At 33.7% G+C, this 10,916-nt stretch overlaps 1 long non-coding RNA gene across 4 annotated transcripts; it reads left to right on the plus strand.

The window, feature by feature from the left end:
- Positions 1 to 3,658: 3,658 nt before the first annotated feature.
- Positions 3,659 to 7,202, plus strand: LOC141690834 (uncharacterized). Of its 4 annotated transcripts, XR_012562768.1 has the most exons (8): positions 3,659 to 3,751; positions 3,890 to 3,939; positions 4,022 to 4,180; positions 4,381 to 4,475; positions 5,334 to 5,394; positions 6,235 to 6,299; positions 6,614 to 6,691; positions 6,863 to 7,202. It is a non-coding gene; the product is annotated as an uncharacterized LOC141690834 (long non-coding RNA). The 4 variants fall into 4 exon arrangements; XR_012562770.1 differs by having other exon boundaries at positions 5,334 to 6,299; positions 6,583 to 6,691; XR_012562767.1 differs by having other exon boundaries at positions 5,334 to 6,299.
- The last annotated feature ends 3,714 nt before the right edge of the window (positions 7,203 to 10,916 follow it).

Here is a 10,916-nt window from a genome sequence, read left to right on the forward strand (position 1 = left end):
TGTTAAGATCTGAAAACTAAACATGAAACACATTAGACATGACATCTTAAATATATCTAACACCGTATGCGGTGGAAATAAAATTTACATAAGTGGCATGGGATTCTGACTTGACCTGGACTGATACCGAGCTAGAAAGACTGAGTACCACTTTTTGTTATAATGTTACAACTAATTTCTGCACTGTTCAGCACATACTTATTGAAGGCAAACATTTGTTGGGCACAATCATTCACAGAGGTAACAAATAGACCTCCATACTTCAAAAGTTATTTTAAAACATTGTCATTTTTTTAATATGCTGTCTCTAATAGTTTTGTACCTTCTAGGTTATCAATTCAAATATTTGCGACAAATTTAGGTTATGTGAAAAGTCTCTAGTCATTACATTTTGTTTTGAGGATTAAGAATGGCCTATACATGTAAAATGGGTTCCCGGCGCAGTTCTTTTTACTAATGAGTGGAATTGGTTCATTCGAGATACACAAATTAAAATTGGTGATACCATTGCTCTCTACCATACTGACGAAGCACTAAAATGAGGTCTTGCAGTATTTGATAACCTTACTACGCAGGAAGTACCACATGTGTTTTACTATCATCATGGTACAAAACTTTCCAATAATTTAAAGATTTTTCTCGGTGGTGGGATGGGTGCAGAATTTAAATTCTGTTTTGCAGAGAAGAAGATTTATGGGATGAATCAGTTTTTACGGAAGTATGTTGTACGAGAGGGTTATATTATGTTTTTTAAATATTGCAGTAATTCAGACTTTCAGATTTATGTTTATGATACGACATGCATGAATCACCTTCGTCATTGTTGTGGAACATACCGCTTTGAAGATTTCATGTTTCCTTCATGTTCTGAAGAAGTAATTGAGATTGATGATAGTTTCGATGTAAAATCATAAGAACTTAATATTTTCTCTGTATGATACCAATAAGATACGAATGGTTTATGCGTTTGTGTCATGGTACTTTGAGTGATAGCATTCAAGGGAATTCCCTAAATACGTTTCGTTATAAAAGTCCTTTTATGTTTCATATTTAAACCTGTTTACATTTGGTCATAAATTTGTACATTTGGGAGTATTTTGATAATGAATTGGGGAGAGAATATTGGTTGTCAAAGACTCACACCCAGATCAGTGCTTATGATGAGAGATATAGAGACTTGTAGTTACCAAAATTTTAGTTAAATAACTTGCAGTTATTTAACTGCACATTATAGAACAGGCAGTTATCGATATTTGGTGCTTTTATAAGGGAAAGGTACATGACCTCACACATACAATCACATTAACATAAACACCCTCTCTTACACCTTCTCTTATATAGCATCAAAAATGACTTCATGCAGTGTAGAGAGGAAATGATGGCCAGGGATTTAAAATGTGGCAATGGAAGAGTTGACCCAATTGGCTGTCACTTGCGCAGATTTCAACACTGATTTGGAAGATGCAAATGTTTTCTTCTCAGAGTTGTATGAATCCATGGAAAGTAGGCAATCTGATTTGTTTGCTCGTTCGGTTGGCCTCCAGGAACAGTTAAAGTATTCTTTACATGTCTATTTCTTTTCATATCTTACCAATTTATGGACGTGTGCTTAATAATTTTATCTCTCTCCTTTACAACAACATAGAAGATATTTTGCAGAATGGATCAAGGAAAAAAATGTGGAGAATCATCCCGAAGTAGTGACCAAATTCCACCATCTTATATGGGAAATCCACTCAGATTCCTAGGCGATACGTCCACCTCTTTACGTGGTCATGAGACAACCTTGAAACTAAATGTTACAGAAATGATGAATGGCTTTCAAAAGTTTGGCGATGGGTGGAAGGAAAATATTGCTAATTTGAATTGTCAGGCTGATCAGTTGATTGAAGAAATTAGTAGAATTCGCATATTAATGGATGATTATAGTCACAATATATGATTCATATTTCAGTAGATTATTAAAAGAATGTTAGTATGTTATTGTATGATCAATGTTACTATAAATTAGTAACAATGTTATTCTGCAAAAAGTGTTTGTAAGATTATTGGATCAAAGTGAACATTGTCGTGATCTAAATTCAAATTACATCATTATCTTCCAATCTACATGGAAAAGAGTCTCATTTATTTTGTATTGTTAGGAATATGTTGTGAACTTGATGATAAGTTGAACAAAACACCTTCGTAGATTTAACTTAGTGTTTTTGTAACTCTCGACGGATGTTCTAATATAGTCCCGACGGATGAACTTTATAGTCCCGACAGATGACATCTTAACATCCATCGAGAGTGTAGCTTATGTAAAAATAAGTATTGTAGCACATTTCTGTAAACAACAGTGTTTTAGTTGAGTAGATTCTGTAGGATTATTCAAGTCCTGTTGACTACTAGATTGATATGCAGAATATGTTGGCTAATTGTAAATATAAGATGTCTTGTAATTCTGCATAAGTGAAATAGAATCAAGTGACAGAAAGACTCCCGACGGATGATCTACAAAGACTCCCAACAGATAATCAACAAGGCTCCCGACGGATGACCAACATTGTCCCGACAGATGATGATATTCAAAATAGCAGTTGACAATGACAACACAGTCACATGCGTCGGGTGTTTCCAAATGGAATGTGGCAACCTAATTGCAGGATTTAGAGAACAAAGAAGCATTACCATTTCCATGCAATTATGAAGATATTCAAAGATGCTGGATAGAGTAACGTAGCAGCATGAAGTTAGACTAGATTAAGTTTGTCTTATTGTCTTGTCTTACTATCTTGTAAGTTGGTGATATATAAACCAAGTGTAGCAAGTAGAACAAAAAAAATAGTGTAAGCATTATTTTCAGAGAGATGGAATAGGCTGTATCTGTTAAGAATCTCTTTGTAAATTCTGTAAGTTCTCTTTTAAGAAGCTGTGTGCTATTCAAGCATCACAGAGTTCTCAACTTTATATATATATCTAGTGGATAAGTTTAAATCCATCAAAAAGTTTTAAAACTTTGTGTTTTGATTTCTATTTTATTCTCATTCCGCATTTCTTGCAAAATCAAACACGGTTATATATTAAGTAAGAATATTTTTAAAATCAGAAAAAGTAGCCGAAATTACATTCAACTTCCCTTCTGTAATTCTTGTTGCATTGTTTGGGATTAACAATTGCTATCAGAGCAAGCTCTTGAAATACAAAAAGTGTAAAGATCACCACAATCTGAAAGATGATCACACTACGCCATAAGTGGGCTACTGTAATGCAAGTGTTACAAGCAGTGTTACATTAGCTAAGAAATTTTTGTTCTATTGTAACACCTCTCAATGAGTGTTACAACAGCTATAAAGCTAGTGTTGCAGAGAAATGTCGGTGTTGCACGACATGTAACACCAACATCTAGTGTTACATTAGATACTTTTTTAAATTTTAAAATATTAAAGTGAATATATTATCATAAATTAGTATTAAAATTATATTCTGGTTTATTAGTGAATGAAAAATGTAATATATAATATAATAAAATTTATAAATATAAATTGTAAATAAATATATAAATAAATTTGTTTGTTTTTTATTTAACAAATAAAAATTAAATAATTATTATTAAAAATTAAATTAAAAAATTAAAAAATAATACACATCTTACGCGGTGAATTATTGGGCCTCATTTTTCCCCAAAATGAATTATTGGACTTTAACAAAAAACAGTCAGGCAAAACTCTCATCTCCTACGAACAACAAACTCTCTCTCCCTCTCACTGTGAGATTCTCTCTGGACTCTTCTATTTTACTTAGAAGGATGAATCGAAGAAGAAACTGAAGATTCAGTAAATATACACACATGTTTATGGCTTTAATTTAAATGTTGTTACTAATTTTTGTATATATATATATGCAGGGTTGGAGACCTTCAAATTGGGGCTTTTGTTCTTTTGCTCAGATTTAGTGGTAAATATTTACTTATTTGCTCAGATTTAAACATATATACACATTTTCTCTAATTAACATACATTTTACTGTAATATTTCAGTCGATTAGGGCTGTAAAATTGGGCGTTAGGGTTTTTTCTCATAGTCGATTGGGTTTTCAACTATTAAGCCCATTGTTTGGTAGTCCAAGAGTGACGTTTTATGGATACAACATTCCTCATCCATCCCAGCCTTGAGTAATATACGAGTCCAGACTACCGGTAAACCTCATAGCCTTATGTTTTCTTTATCTATTGCATATTTTTGTGGAAGCTCTTGTGTTAGTATTGATATGTTTCTTGTTGGGTTTGCTTGCTTCATTTGTTACTTCTATTGTCGGCCGAGGTTTTTGTCTCCCCTTTGTAGATATAATAGATAATATGGGTCTGTATAAGTTTGGACTTTTGTTTATGGTATGCAGAATTTGGGAATTTCAGGGGTTTGATGAGTACATGAATTTGGTCCTGGACAATGCTGAAGAAGTCAGTATGAAGAAGAAAATCATAAAACCACTTGGTATGTATGTTTATGTTTATTTCTAAAGTTTGAATGGCAGAGATATCTTTTGGAAAATTATATTTTCGTCTACTTAAAAAATTTTATTTGTAATTTTACAGGGGTAAATGAAATCTTTTGGAAAATTATATTTAATCATCAGATATGTTGATTAGCCTAGTCCTTTTTTCCCTTTCTTGTTCTGGATGTTCCCTCTAATCTGCCCCCGTTTGGACTTTATTGTCTATTTTTAAGCAATATGTCCATTGTTACAATGTATCCTACATTGAATATGAGAGCAGAGGACTTTGCTACTTAAAAATTATGCACCTAAAGGTCTTTTCTCATAATTGAGGAACCATTCAAGGTCAAGAACATCCGTAGACACGAGCTATGAAGCCATGGGCCTAATATGTGAAAAATATATAATGATTTGACCCTGTTCCTAGGTTGATAAGAAAGAAAGGAACCTCACAATAGGGCTAGATTTAAATATGTGATGCCATTCTTGACATATGTTCTATTTTTACATTACCCTTGGAATATGGAAGAAAATGTTTTATAACTTTCACGACTTGATGAGATTCACTCTTTGTTAGTCACAGTCAAGTTTTACGACTGATAATTGTATAAGTTTAGTATCACTAGCATATGGTTCCTCCCTTTAAATTTCAAGGGTAAGTAATGAGTAGAATCCAATTTTCCTCTCCTTTTGCTCAAATGGTCAAATTAATTTATATCTTACGTGTCTTCTTTCTGTATCTACAGGAGTTCTAGTAAATGAAGTATTAATAATTCATGTTGTACATGTCTTCTTTCTGAATCGTACGTGTCTTATTTAGCTGGATTTGATAATTTTTCATGAATTTGCTTGGCCAGGTAACAAAAAGAGTACATACACCTGCTGAGCACTGGAAGGTTTGGAATTGGAGATCAGAGGGTAACTTAGGATGTATTTTATGTTCTCTGCTAGGTCTATATTGGTAACATGTCACTGTAGCATTATAATTTGGTTCCCTGCTAGTTTATATATTGTTGGGGATTCTTATTTATGGCATGGTGTAATAAATCATAGAAAAGGGTATCATATTAATTTATTAAAAAAAAAATTAAAATTATAGTTTACGAATCAAAGTTACTCATTTTTAGGATTTAATTTAAATGCTCAGTGAATTTATTATATAATCTTAGCTAAAGAGTAGTATTCAATTTTAATTAGTGGCATTTGGGTAGTCTAACACTTACTAATTACTTCCATTCACTTTGATGGCCTATTGACTTTGATGTGTTGTACTACTGTTTGTTTGTAGCTACTCATAAAACACGCCTATTGTTCACTATTGGAAAGAGATTGTAAACATTCACTTGTAAGATTTTGGGTTGAAACAAATCATCTGTCACATGCTTTGTTATATTTCTCAACAGCCAATAAAAGAGTGTCCTCCTGTGCTTTATTTAGCAATACATACTGTAAAGTCTTCACATATCAGACATATTGAAAATAATGAATGCTGAGTAATAGTGACGGGTGACAAGGGAAAGGAGTTCTGTAAGAGCATATTAAATAAAACAATGGTTTCCTGAGAAAATTTGTTTAGTGAAGATTGATCTTGTAATTACAATATTTCCTGAAAAATAACCCCTCTTTTGATATATATATATATATATAAAAAAAACATTGCAACTACATGCATTACCACGTGCTCCAAATAATTATATGGAAGTTGTGATTGCGGTGGCTGGGATATGAGGTGTCCCATTGTTGTGTTTGACAATTCAGATATTCAATGTGCTAAAGATGTTTCAGCTGTCACTAACCAAAAGCCTTGGAAGCTCTATGCGCAGGTAAACAAAGTTCGATATCATTTTTTCTGCCCCCTTTACATAACATATTATACTAATGATATTACTCTCAACTTATATTAAGAATGTAGTGTTTTTGCTACATCTGCTTCTCTGGCTGTTAAGTTATGCTTGGTTGACTGGAAAATTACATGTAAATAATGTAATACATAATCCGTTGTTATTCTAGTTTAGGTAATTAGTTAATGACTAATGTTATAAGGGACTAATATATCATTATTGATTAAATAGCTATTAATAAACATGACTTCTGTGGTACTGCAAGGCTATCAATAAACATTACTTCTGTGGTACAGCCAATTCTGGAGAAGGGGATAGTAGATCACTCTATCATCCACAGGTTGTTGATCGAGTACGGTACTATTTCTGATCAGGTATACAAGATTTTCTGTTGCACTTTATTATCAAGGATTACTTGTAATGATCTTTGTAAAAAAATTCATGACTTCAAGTGTTTTACTTTTTCTAAATTACATTGCTAGTTGCAGATCTGTAATGTTAGCTTATGAATATATTTATTTTACTCATTTTCCATCATCTTGTAGGTATGTTTAAAAAACACAGTTCTTTATCCAAATCAAGTGATCAAGGCGACAATGACACATGCATCACTCAAGACGGCGAACTTCTTAGATATCCTATTATTGTATATTTTCAAAATTTATGGTTTTCTATGTACTTTGGTTGTAATCTAGCACTTTTGTCATAGTTGTAATATATAGTGGGTTGTAGCAGTTGATGTTTGGGTAGTTTGGATATTACATAGTAGTATGGTTTGGACTTGATTCTATTACCTAGTACTATGGTTTGGAGACTATAATGAGAATGGTATTTTTAAACAGATCATATATTTTAAAATATTTAAAATTAAATGTTATATTTACATATGCTAGTGTTGTTTAATTATAAAAAACCGGTGTTACAATAGGTAAAACAGACTGTTATATTAGGCTATATGACCCTATGGTGTGGGGTCCACTTATGCAATCTTGATCAAGCTAATGTATCACTCATTTTGCGTTACATTTGGGCATTTTAGTGTTACATTACTTTCTTATTGTAACGTTTTTGTCTTTGTTACACTAGATCACCGAAGTGTTACATTAGGGTGTCTATTGTAATGCTCGATACGTAACGCCCCCTGGTGTTACAATAGACCTAATGTAACATTTTTATGGCCTATTGTAACATCATTTAGGCATTACAATAGCCCGCTTATGGCGTAGTGTCAGAAAAGATGTTGGAGTGATAATTCCATTTCTGGACGACGACAATTATCACCACTGGAAGGTGAAGATGCACCTATATCTTCTTTATCAAGATGAAGCCTATGTGGATTGCATTGAGAGAGGTCCTCATGTTCCTATGAGAGATGCTACAGGAAATAAACCATCAGTTCCAAAGCCCAGACATGAATGGTCTGATCCAGATATTGAACAAGTCAGGAAAGATAAAAAAGCCATGAATATACTGTTTAATGGTGTTGATGGTGATATATTTGACATCATAAACTGCAAATCACCAAAAGAGGTTTGGGACATAATTTAAATTATATGTGATGGTACTGAGCAAGTAAGAGAGAACAAAATGTAGCTCTTGATTCAGCAATATAAGCATTTTCACTGTGAAGAAAGTGAGTCACTCACTGATATATTTAGTAGATTCCAAAAGCTACTGAATGCTCTCAAGTTGCATGGAAGGGTCTATCAAACAAAAGACTCAAATCTTAAATTCCTTAGATCTTTACCAAAGGAATGGAAGCCCATGACAGTCTCTTTAAGGAACTATCAAGATTACAAAGAATTCACCCTGGAAAGACTGTATGGAATTCTAAAAACCTATGAGCTTGAAATAGAGTAAGATGAGAAGATGGAGAAAGGAAGGAAGAAAGGAGGATCCATTGCATTAGCTGTTGAATCTACACCAAACCCTAGAGTTTGTGAAAGCAAGGGTAAAGGGCTGGTAGCTGAACATGAAGAACAGTTGAGTCAAGATGACATGGATGACATAGATGAGCATCTTGCTTTTCTATCTAGGAGATTTTCCAAGCTCAAATTCAAGAAGAATTTTGGAACAGCTAAGTCAAACAGAAACATGGTTGATAAGTCTAAATTGAAGTGTGTCAAGTGTGGCTTGGCATGTCATTTTGCAAGTGAATGCAGGAAGCCTGATTCTGGTAAAAAAGAAGTTTGAGCCTGTTGATTACAAGCAAAAATACTTTGAGTTGCTCAAGCAAAATGAAAGGGATTTCATTACACAAGAAAATGACTGGGCTGCAGATGGATTGGATGAAGATGAAGAAATAAACTATGTCAACCTAGCCCTAATGGCCAAATCAGATGAAACAGAAGTTAGTTCATCCAGTATTCAGGTAATCACCACTAACCTAGCACATTTAACTAAGTCTGAGTGCAATGATGCCATCAATGACATGTCTACTGAGCTGAATCATTTGCGTGTAACTCTTAAGTCTCTCACTAAGGAAAATGCTAAAATTAAAGAAAACAATTTTTTTGAAGTGAGAGGAATAATGTGTTAGAGTCTCAATTTATTGAGTTTGAAAAATGGAGAATTGAATGTAAAAATGCCAAGGATGAATTAACTGAATCTTTAAAGAAAGAAGAGATTTTAAGAAAGCAACTTGAACGAGAACAGGAAGTAATTAAGGCATGAAAATCATCTAGAGATGTCCATTCTCAAATTACTAAAGTTCAAGGTATAGAGTCGTTTTGTGATGCTACCTGGAAAAAGAACAAGGAGAAGCTTGATTCCAATCTGGTTGAAGGACTTTCAATGGATGTGGATTTGATGGATGATGAAAAATATCCATCGAATAATCAAAAGGATTATCTGTCGAAAGACAATGAGCCACATCCATTGAATGTAAGTAAGCCAGTTAGCAAAGCTAAGCTAGCCAAGTTGAATGATAAATATGGATCAGTTTCTAAAAACTTTGTTCCAGGAGAATCAAGTCAAGTGAGAAAAGAAAAGAGAGTTAATGTTGGTCATATGTCCATCAAGCAATTGAATGACAGATTAGATAAGATAGAGGCTAAAGCATAATCAAAAAGGAAAAATAACAGAAATGGGAAGGTAGTAATTAACAAACATAACAACTACACACCTAATAAATATGCCTTAAGAAAAATCTGTGTTAAGTGTGGTAGTCTTAATCATTTGTCTGTTAATGGCAAACTTGCTATGCCTACTCCTATGTCTGTACCTCCTTCATTTCCCAGCATGCTTACAATGCCTGTTAATGTAATGCATGCACAAAATTTGAATGCACAACATGCTAACATGCCATTTGAATCCTTATTATGTTGCATTTAGTATGCCTCAAATGTCATTTAGCATGCCTTACTGGAATAACATATTTGCACAAAGCATGCCTTTTCATGTTAATCAAAATGTGCATGATAATTCTGCTTCAATGAATGGTTTCAAAGGTCCAACTCAAATGACAAAGGATAAATCTGATATACCCAAGTCAAATGAGATCAAACCTAAGAAACCAAAGAAAAAGGCTAACAAGGAAGGACCCAAGGAAACTTGGGTACCAAAATCATCTTGATTTGATTTTGATGTGTATAGGGAAACAGAAAGAATCTTGGTATTTGGATAGTGGGTGCTCAAAGCACATGATTGGAGATTCTACCCTGCTCACTGGGTTCAAGGAAAGAGATGGCCCAAGTATCACTTTTGGAGATGACAACAAGGGTTATACTGTGGGATATGGCTTGATTTTAAAGGATAATGTCATCATTGAAGAGGTTGCCCTAGTGAATGGACTCAAGCATAATCTGTTGAGTATCAGCCAGCTTTGTGATAAGGGCAACTCAGTTACTTTTAATGCAGAAGCCTGTGTTGTGACTGACAAGAAGAGCAACAGAGTGGTTCTCACTGGAGTGAGAAAAGGCAATGTGTATCTATCTGACTTCAACTCAACAAATGTAGAATCTGTAACTTGTCTTCTCATTAAAGCAAGTCAAGATGAAAGTTGGCTATGGCACAAGAAACTGTCCCATATAAACTTCAAGACCATGAATGAGCTTGTCAAGAAAGAATTGGTTAGAGGTATTCCTCAAGTGGAGTTTTCAAAGGATGGATTGTGTGATGCTTTCCAGAAAGGAAAGCAGATTAAAGCATCATTAAAAAAGAAGCTTTAATCATCTATTGAAGAACCTTTACAGTTACTTCACATGGACTTATTTGGATCAGTAATTGTGGATGATTTTTCAAAGTTCTCTTGGACATATTTTCTAAAGTCCAAAGATGAGGCTAGTGAAATCATCACCAATCACATAAGGCAAGTTAACAATCATTCTGACTTCAAGGTTAGAAGAATCAGAACTGACAATGGAACTGAGTTCAAGAATTCTGTGATGAGAATGGGATTATGCATGAGTTTTCTGCAGCTAGAACTCCACAAAAAATGGAGTGGTGGAAAGGAAAAACAGATCTCTTATTGAAGCTGCAAGAACAATGCTAGAAGAATCAAAGTTACCAACATATTTTTGGGTTGAACCTGTGAATACTGCATGCTACACTCAGAATATTTCATTGGTCAATCAAGGAAAATGCATGACACCCTACCAA

Source organism: Apium graveolens, chromosome 10 (genome assembly GCF_009905375.1).
Source record: "Apium graveolens cultivar Ventura chromosome 10, ASM990537v1, whole genome shotgun sequence".
NCBI lineage: Eukaryota > Viridiplantae > Streptophyta > Magnoliopsida > Apiales > Apiaceae > Apium > Apium graveolens.